This window comes from Pituophis catenifer, unplaced genomic scaffold, assembly GCF_029215685.1.
Source record: "Pituophis catenifer annectens isolate HBS135680 unplaced genomic scaffold, rPitCat1.0.hap2 SCAF_2, whole genome shotgun sequence".
NCBI classification, from domain to species: Eukaryota; Metazoa; Chordata; class Lepidosauria; order Squamata; family Colubridae; genus Pituophis; species Pituophis catenifer.
This window is the reverse complement of record NW_027256882.1, coordinates 213,618,149-213,628,147: the sequence shown is the minus strand read 5'-3', so window position 1 is coordinate 213,628,147 and position 9,999 is coordinate 213,618,149.

The following is a 9,999-nucleotide window of genomic DNA, read 5'->3' as shown; positions in this document are numbered from 1 at the left end:
AAAAGAAAAAAAGCTCTATTTAACTAGGGAATTGTAATAAGATACTATTGAGATACTATTAATTGTATATTTCTGAAAGCAGAAATGGTTAAGTTGTGGTTTGGAGGAATATATGGGGGAAATTATTTGGTTTATTATTATTGATAAATATAATTAATTGATTTGTAAGAAATTGGATTGCATGGAAATAATTGGAATATTCATGTTCATATTGATTAATATACAAAAAAGGTAGTTATATAACTAATTGATTTATATTAAAATGTTGAATTTATATTAAACAACTAATATTACATAATTAACCAATGTGAGGATGGATATAAAAATAGATGACAATGGGAAGGGGTATAATACAGAATAGAAGGGAAAAATTAAATTTGATTAAGATTAGAGATGAGGATGAAGGGTAATCTTGGTTTTTTTTAAAAAATAGATGAGAAATGAATACGGCAAAAAGGAAATATAGAAATTGTAAATTTAATTGAAATGACTAAACACTGTTTAAATTTGTGAACCAGCCAAATACTCTGTTCAAAGAAAATACATTGTATGTTTGTATGTGTGTTTCTAATTATTATTTATTCATATTTGTTCTCTTTTATTCTTTAAAGTTTAACAATTCATTCTTTATCTTAATATCTTTATATTTGTTTGGGGTTGGCTTTCTTCCCTTTCATCTTTTTTATTGTACAGCAATCTTTCTCCTCAAACCTACCACCTCTCTTTTCTTTCCTTCTTACTTTCTCTTCCTCCCCCTCTTCTTCTCCTCCCTACTTCCTCTTCCTTTCTCCTTCTCCTCCTCTCTTCCTCCCTCTCTTACCCTCCCTCCTACTCTAATTTCCCTTCCCTTCCTTCATCCCTCTCTATTGCTGTATCCTTTTATGCATGTGGACTACTCAGAGGGCTGAAAAAGTTATTTCTGACTGGTCCTCGCACTTTTGACCAGTCCTCGAACTTACGACTGTCCTCACATTTTACATTTTTGCCCTATCTTGTCACCATGGTGAAGAGAAGCAGTTGTGAAATGAGTGACACGGTTGTTAAGAATGCTACAATGGGCATAAATGATGACCAGTCATAAGTGAGAAGACAGGTCAAAAGTGCGAGGACCTGTCAGAAATCACTTTTTTCAGCCCTCTGGGTAGTCCTTTTGTGCATATGGACTACTCAGAGGGCTGAAAAAGTTATTTTTGACTGGTCCTTGCACTTTTGACCAGGCCTCGAACTTACGACTGTCCTCACATTTTACGTTTTTGCCCTATCTTGTCACCATGGTGAAGAGAAGCAGTTGTGAAATGAGTGACACGGTTGTTAAGAATGCTACAATGGGCATAAATGATGACCAGTCATAAGTGCGAAGACCGGTCAAAAGTGTGAGGACCTGTCAGAAATCACTTTTTTCAGCCCTCTGGGTAGTCCTTTTATGCATATGGACTACTCAGAGGGCTGAAAAAGTTATTTTTGACTGGTCCTCGCACTTTTGACCAGTCCTTGAACTTACGACTGTCCTCACATTTTACGTTTTTGCCCTATCTTGTCACCATGGTGAAGAGAAGCAGTTGTGAAATGAGTGACATGGTTGTTAAGAAAGCTGCACGGGCATAAATGTGAGGATGGTCATAAGTGTGAGGACCGGTCAAAAGTGTGAGGCCCAGTCAGAAATGACTTTTTTCAGCCCTCTGAAAAAAGTCTATGCACATAGCCACGCCCACCCCGGTCACATGACAAGCTACCCACGCCTACACAGTCACGTGACCAGCTAGCCATGCCCACCCAGTCACATGATTGCCAAGCCACACCCCCAACTAAGCCACGCCCACATAACCTGTTGTTAAAAAATTGAATCCCACCACTGGTGAAAGGGCCTCATAAGTGGAATAGCCTAGGGCCTCTTTTCATCTAAATCCGGCCCTGATAGTTTCTTTCAAGTATTTACAGTTCAAAGGTTTACAGTCAGAATGAACTGTCTAGGAGAGTGATGCCGGTGCACTAGTGTCCATATACACTACTATAGATTGCTTGCACAGCATCTGATTTTAAGTGACTATAAGACCAGTGTCTTCATGGGCAAGGACAAATACTAAATGGATGCTTTTCAACTGATGCTGGAATCAGTTGAATGATCTTTGAATGATGGCGGGCTGTGTTATACCTCAGGTTTCTTGGGATGCACACAAGTGGCATGTGTGATTTAAGACACACACAGGTTATACAGTTACCATGAGATAAGAAAGTGTTAGGCTGGCGACAAGTAAAAGAACTAAAAAATCAAGAGACAAAGTACCATCTGAAAAAAGCAATCTTTTTTCTTTCTTTCTTTAATGCTGAATCAAGAGTGGATTTTATTGTTATGTTGCCTTTGAACAATATCAGTGAACAAAGCCTTCGTCTGGAACTTTACTTTTAATAAATTGATGTTCACTCTTTCATGTAGATAAACAGAAGTGGAACAGTGACCTTTTGATCTATTTATTTTTATGTGCATGCACAGATGGCGTATATTACGCACGTGAAAACCACATGCATGCGTAGATGGTGTGATTGCGTGCGCAGCGCACGGTGGGGGCATGTGCAAAAGCTGTGCACAAGTGCAGATGGTGCAGTTTGGTGCGCAGCTCATGGGGGAGGAGCAATATGTTAGCATGGATCGCAAGTGCGCGCAAAGCGCCCGAAGCATGGACCTATTTGGCACTCAGTGAGTAAAAGGTTTGCCACCACTGCTATAGACTGTCCTTCATAGCAATAAGAAGAGCACCTATAGAGGTTATATTGTCATTTAGTAGACGTCACTGAAGTAGGATTAGATCAGGACTGTCAAACTCGCGCCCTGCGGGATGGATGCATCAAGCGCTGGCCACGCCCATGCCCGGTTTAGCAAAAGGGGAAAAGTCCCAATACATCATGTGACGCCGCCATGATGATGTGAGTTTGACAGCCGGTCTTAGATGATCTGTGATCCTCTAAGACTTCTGAATTTTATCTTCTAGAAGTCTTACATAGGATGGTTAAAGAGGATAGGTATCAGGAATTCAGGCCCAGAATATCTGGAGGAGCTTTAGCTCAGATATATATTATTTTAGCCTAGCAAATTTCCCTTAGCTTCAACAATCAATTATTTTTAATGCATTGGACAAGAGTGTTGCTTTTTTCCTCCTCCTTCTTTTCCCTCCTTTGTCCATAAAATGTGCCTTCAATAAAAAATCTGATAGCAGAGGAAAGGAAAAGAGTTTTTAAAAAATCTGAGCAGTTAAATAGAACTAATCTCATTACCGAAAGCAGCTGGTGAAGGGAAAAAAAAAGAATAAGAATGAGAATCAAACACCTGAAGGACTATCAAGATACAGTTTCCTACTAATTATCACGAAATGAAAAGATTCCAGGTGTAGAATAAAATGTGGCTGGCCAGCACATTTTTCCTTTCTTTAAAAAAGGGATCATAGAACTATACTGAATTACATAGCTGAATTACTTTGGAAATTATTTTCCAATTTTGCCACCCACTAAGTGTTCAGCTGAAGCTCTTTGCACAGTTCCAACTGAGTGGGTGATAAGATTTCTCCCCCCCACAACTTTATTTTTGAAAAAGTAAGCAAGCAAAAACACCATTGTTTTATTCTTGTTCTTTTAGGAAAAGAACGAAAACTTTTTAGGAGACTTTTAGGATACAACATAAGTAAATCATTTTGGGGGGCAAAGAAATCAGAAGTAGTTCTTTATTGAAAGCCATCAAATGCATTATAAAGTGGGACTTGTTAAACACAATAATGTTTACTCGGGAAAAGGATAAAAGCCATATCAGATTGCAAATTGTTAAAAATCAATTTATGCACTTGGGCCTTGAGTGACAGCTTGATATACTGTCATTAGCAGCTGCTAAAGATGCTCTTCATGTGAAAATACTTCCATGTTGCAATCTTATTGTGCGGATCAGGCTGTTTATTTAGGCTTGTTAATGGTTTCTCAATGTCAACACAAAAAAAAAAAATCTACATCAAACAACACTTTACTCCTCTTATCTTTCTTCTATCCTATGGGAAGTTCTGGATCTCAATGTTACTTTCACTGTGCCTGTGTCCCTACTTTGAGCAAACAAATACCGGGAAAAATTCCCTCAAGTTGAACTTGATGATCTCATCAACATGTCCATATAAAATAATTGGCAAAAAAATAAATAAATTGCCCAATGCCACTTTTCAGAATAAATTTTTCTCTTTCCATTCTATTTTATAGCTGTGATGTTTCTTGGTGGTGGCTCTTTCAAAGACCAACTTTAGTTATGTTAATGATTAGTTTAATAATGATTTAATTAGTCAGCTACACAATGCCAGGTATTATGACCAGCATTCTCCAAATGCATTGAGACCAGGGGTGAAATGCTCCCAGTTTGGACCGGATCGGGCAATCCGGTAGTGATTGTGGCAGGTGATTCGGAGAACCGGTAGCAATGGCGGTGCGAGGCCCCGCCCATCCGCCTGGGTGTCGTTACTTCCTGCTTTTAAAAGGTTAAAAAAAGGCTCTGACAATTGTGCGCCACAGCTGTGATCGTCAGAGCCTTTTTTTTACCTTTTAAAAGCATTTTTTTACAACCTATTAGCCCAAATAGGTCGTAAAAAATGCTTTAAAAAAGTAAAAAAAAAAAAAAGTTGGCCACGCCCACCCAGTCACATTACCCCCCCCCCAACCAAGCCACGCCCACAGAACTGGTAGTAACAAATTTTACACTTTACCGATTGAGACTAACAGCTCTCAGAATTCTTAATTGTAGCCACAACACATGCAAAAGCCAAACACTCTAAAGAAAAAGAACCGTAATTTGGTAGGCATGCTTTCAAGACAACTGATCAATATTTATACTGCTCTTTAATGAAATAGCTGCATATTTTTCAGAAAATCAGTATACGTTTTCACACTTTAAAAAAAGGCTGCAGATTGGGTGATTTCCTAGCTCAAAAATTTAAAATATGAGCCAGTATTCAAAAATCTCTCTTCCTTTGTAGCAGACGTTTTGTCATTTCTAGTTAAAAGCCTGACTCAATTAACCATTTTTCAATATGTTTCGTAATTTTTGAACTTTCTAATTGCAAGGAACTCTACTGATGGTGAGTTAAAACACTGAGGAACTCCAATAAATCTGTCATCCTTCTTCACAGCAAAGGATTCTAGGACATATTTAGGTAAACACAATCAGGGAAACCGAAGATAAACAGTAACTCATCTAAATTATGAATCTCGGGTTAAGTTTGATATCAGGAGAGTTCTCTGCCACCACTGATGTTCACACTGAAAATGTTCCTTAAACTTTAAAACAGTTTCATAATTAATTATGTGGAATGACACTTGAAAACAATGTGGGTTAAGTTCCATTGGTTAGTGTTCTTCAGTCTCACAATGTTATTGATACTGTGATGGTAAATCTTTACTAAAGTCTGCAGGTGTCTTCTTAACATTCGGGGAAAAAAAATACTGGAAATTGTCATCAAGGATACTAAGGACACAGCGTACAATGACTTTGATTTAGTATATCAAATTTTTTTTTTCACTTTTCTCAATTGTAAAATTGTGAAATATATGAGGAAGAAATTAAGTTTTTATATATAATATATTTCTAAAGATTACCACCCAATCAAGCTGTCAGTTTAGCTGCAGCTGAACTCTCCGTGAAATAATAGATACCATTAAATCTTTAAAAACAAGAAGGGCTCCCATTGGAGTTTTTTTGAACCAGGGTTTTCTAGCTTCCTTTAGTGAAGCCAAATATATTTAGTTTTAATGCCTGGTAAAAATCTCACTGACAATGCAAGTTATGGCCCCATTTCCTTGTTAAATATTGATATTAAACATTGGCAGCACCCCTGGCATAGATTTTAGAAGATACATTTGATTATTCATCCTGCACACATATGATGCATTTGATTATTGATATTTTATATACTTTTAAAATATAATATCACATCTATAGTGACTCATTGGTTTGCCTAATGACTGCAGCATTTGCTTAACAGCCAGAGTGGCCTTTTTATGGCCATGGCTTTAGTTGAAGCCTGGTATTCAATGAACGAGTCGATCAACAAACGTTTTGATTTGGAACCAGTCTACGAGCGCGTAAGAGTCAGATTAATCAGGCAATCAACCAACTATGGCATCGACCACCTCTTCACTAGGTGACATTCCCATGACGTGAACAGTCAAGACTTTGTGATCAACTGACCAATAACAGCGGAGGAGAACCGAAACAAGACATTACCTAGCTTGGTGACGAAACGTTCGGAAGCTAAACAGCAAGCTTGGGGAATAAACCTCCTTCAACTACAAATATTTTCTATCATCTCAAATTTATTTAACTGCCACAAAAAAGGCGGTAAAATTGGGTCAGTCACATGACAATTCGCTTTACAACCATCACAAGCTACAATGTGATAGGCAGACTCCATTAGAGTTGTAACTCAAGGACTACTTGTAGATGGCTAGATACATAAAACTTTGTGTCCCAGAATCCTCCTGTCTTCACATCGCAGCCTAGCGGTGTCAACAAGCTACTGAAGTTGTTCCATTTTGCAAACTCTGAAAAGCCATCTTTTTAGTTGCATGCCGTGATCAGTCAATCCATATATGCTGACAAATTCCAAAATGCTGATATATAATTCTATATATACATCATTTACACTGTATCAGTGGTGAAATCCACATTTTTTTACTACCTGTTCTGTCGGCGTAGCTTGGTGGGCGTGGCACGGGAAGGATACTGAAAAATCCCCATTCCCTCCCCACTTCTGGGGGAAGGATATTGCAAAATCTTCCTTCCCACCCCACTCTGGGGCCAGCCAGAGGTGGTATTTGCCGGTTTTCCAAACTGCTCAAATTGCTAGATTTTACCCCTGCACTGTATTGATCTTTGTAACATTATATTTAGACATATTTGGCTTGACAGATCTGGGTCAGTGGTATGTGTATACTTTCTACCTATGAATTAGGTATCAATCAGCACAGTGGAAAGACTGATCAATATTATCCCAGGTGATCACGGTTCAATGATATGTTTAAACATTGGTAAAAATGTATTTAAAAACTGACTTTAAAAAAAAGCAGTTAAATGTAGTGTCTGCAAAGAAAATAGCACAATAGTACAATGTAGTACAGCCCATAATCAGGCTGAGTGACACAAAGACAAGGAGGTAGGGACCTCCTGGACTTGAAGACATTAGCAATTGCGCAGTGCTACATGTGCTAAAAGAGAATCCTTTGTTTCCTCTCCGTTTAAATTCCTTTCAAGCGTTTATCAAAAATTAACTTGAAAGGGGAAAACGGCACTTGTTTTGTCCTCTTTTTGTCCTCAAGTTGACAGGAAAAGACTGCTGGCAGATCAGGATAAAGAAATTTCATGGAATTTGGAGCTTTCCAGTGGGGAAGGCTAGAAATAGGAGATGTATTCTGTTCTCCCCTATTTTTGTGTGCTCGTTTAATGAAATCCTGAAGTCAGGCTGTCCACATGATTGGTCAAAAATGCCAAGGGAGCAGTTGAGACATCATAAATCAAGCTTCAAGAAGTGGACAATGTAGCAAACATATAAATTTAGTGTCAAAAGTGTGTCAAAGTGTGTTCAGGGTTCTCCTTTGCTTAGGGAGGCCCGTCTTTATTTAGCTGAATAAACACGTAAAGCTTATAGCAATAGCACTTAGACTTATAAACCTCTCTTAGACTTTCTCCCTCTTTTATAAAAGATTCTTAATTTTTAAATATCTTTTAGTATTTTATACATTCAATTTTAAAATTGGTTTTAAATAGTTTGGGGTTTTAATTTGTTGGGGCCAAAATTATTTAATTTGATTTTAATTCTACTTTTAAATTTTGTATGTATGTGTTTTATTGTTTGGCTGTGCACCGCCCTGAGTCCTTCGGGAGTAGGGCGGTATAGAAATCAAATCAAATAAATAAAATAAATAAATAAATAAATAAACCGCTTCACAGTGCTTTACAGCTCTCTCTAAGTGGTTTACAGAGTCAGCCTATTGCCCCCAACAATCTGGGTCCTCATTTTACCAACCTCAGAAGGATGGAAAACTGAGTCAACCTTGAGCCTGGTGAGATTCGATCTGCCAAACTGCTGGCAACCAGTGATCAGCATAAGTACTACAGCTCTAACACCGTGCCTCTAGGTAAATATAGTATCTACACTCTGTCTTACTTTATACCATGCCACACCTGAAGCTGTCAAAACAGTTTCCATCAGATCATCATGGATACCATTTTATTTCTTTTGACCATATCCTGAGGACACTCCTGAGTCCAGAAGTAAGTTTCCAAATTCATACTCGGCATACTTATCTGTCCCAATTTTGGAACTCCAGCTTTTTCTTGGTGATTTTTTTTTATAAGGACATTAGCCATTCCATTTTATTTTTCAGAGCAGGCATTTCATGGTTGTTTCAAAATTAGTTTTATACACTCCTGAAAAGCTCCTTGCTGGAAGAGGACAACTGAATATAATAATGAGGAAAGGCAGCAAATGCCAAGATAAAATTTGCAGACAGAACTCTTAAGTTGAATCCTTCTCAGAAATGAGTTCTTGAACATTAATTTGGTTGAGTGGCATGCTTGGGGACTTGCATGTAACTCTAATAGAAGAACACATGGACAGGTGACCGAGGGCAGTTTCAACAGACGGGCCTCTTATTCACCTCCAGCTGCCTCTTTTGGTCTCTTCAAACAATTTGGCTTCAGTGATGGAAAAGACTTCTAATTTGCATAAAGGGTAGCCTTGGAACAGCTTCCCTGCAATCTTTCTGCTTCACAGATTCTGCATCTCATTTAATAATCTCGGCAATTTCCTTCCCTTGTTTACGGCTCTTAATTTCTTTTGATGTATTATCCTCCTCTCGAATGTGCTGAAAAATGGGGGCAAGAAGCTGTATGGAAGCCAGTGGGAAAAAAAGAGAAGAGGAAGAAAAAGAGGTTTCACTGTTTTAGACTTGGGACCGATGTAAACTACCTCTTCTCTTAACATTGTAGTTGCTTTTGAGAATTGCATCTATATGGTTGATTCACCATTTGGTTTATCGAGACATTTTATACCAGCTTTCCACGGGAATTGAAGCAGATTGTACGGTAGTAGATATTCCAGTGCTCATGTCCCCAGGGCAAGACATATTCACCAGATGCATACATATTAAAGGTAAAGGAAAAGGTTCCCCTCACACATATGTGTTAGTCGTTCCCGACTGTAGGGGGCGGTGCTCATCTCTGTTTCAAAGCCAAAGAGCCAGTGCTGTCCGAAGACATCTCCGTGGTCATGTGGCCGGCATGACTAAATGCCAAAGGCGCACGGAACGCTGTTACCTTCCCACCAAATGTGGTCCTTACGTGCATTTTGTACGTGCACCTAGCATTTCAAACTGCTAGGTTGGCAGAAGCTGGGACAAGTAACGGGAACTCACCCCGTTACACAGCACTAATGATTCGAACCGCTGAACTGCCGACCTTTCGATAGACAAGCTCACCGTCTTAGCCACTGAGCCACCGTGACCCTATACACATATTACTAAATGTTTAAAAACATTATTTTCTCCTATCTTCCTGCCTGCAACATGATATCAGGTTGGTGTACCATGTATTGATGCCTGCAGTGTAGTTAGAAAAACACTCCCTATTCTCTGTGATAGGAATGAAATATAAATTCCTGCACAAAGCAGGAAGAGCAACAGGTTTGGCCTGCATTACAAGGACGGATGTCAGACACAAAATGTTACCTGGATTTGATTCAATTCAGGAGAAATCTTTTCTCTGTAATCCTCATTGAGATGCAATAGCCTATTTTGAATAAGATAACTTTCCTTTTTTAACCATTTTTTCTGCCTGGATTAATAGGACACTAACAGGTAGTCCTGTTTTTGTGCCTGATTTTATGAGAGTTTATTTTTGGCATGGTTGTTAAGCGACTCACTGCAGTTGTTAAATGAGTCACACTATTGTTAAGTAAATCTGGCTTTCTCCCTTGACTCTGT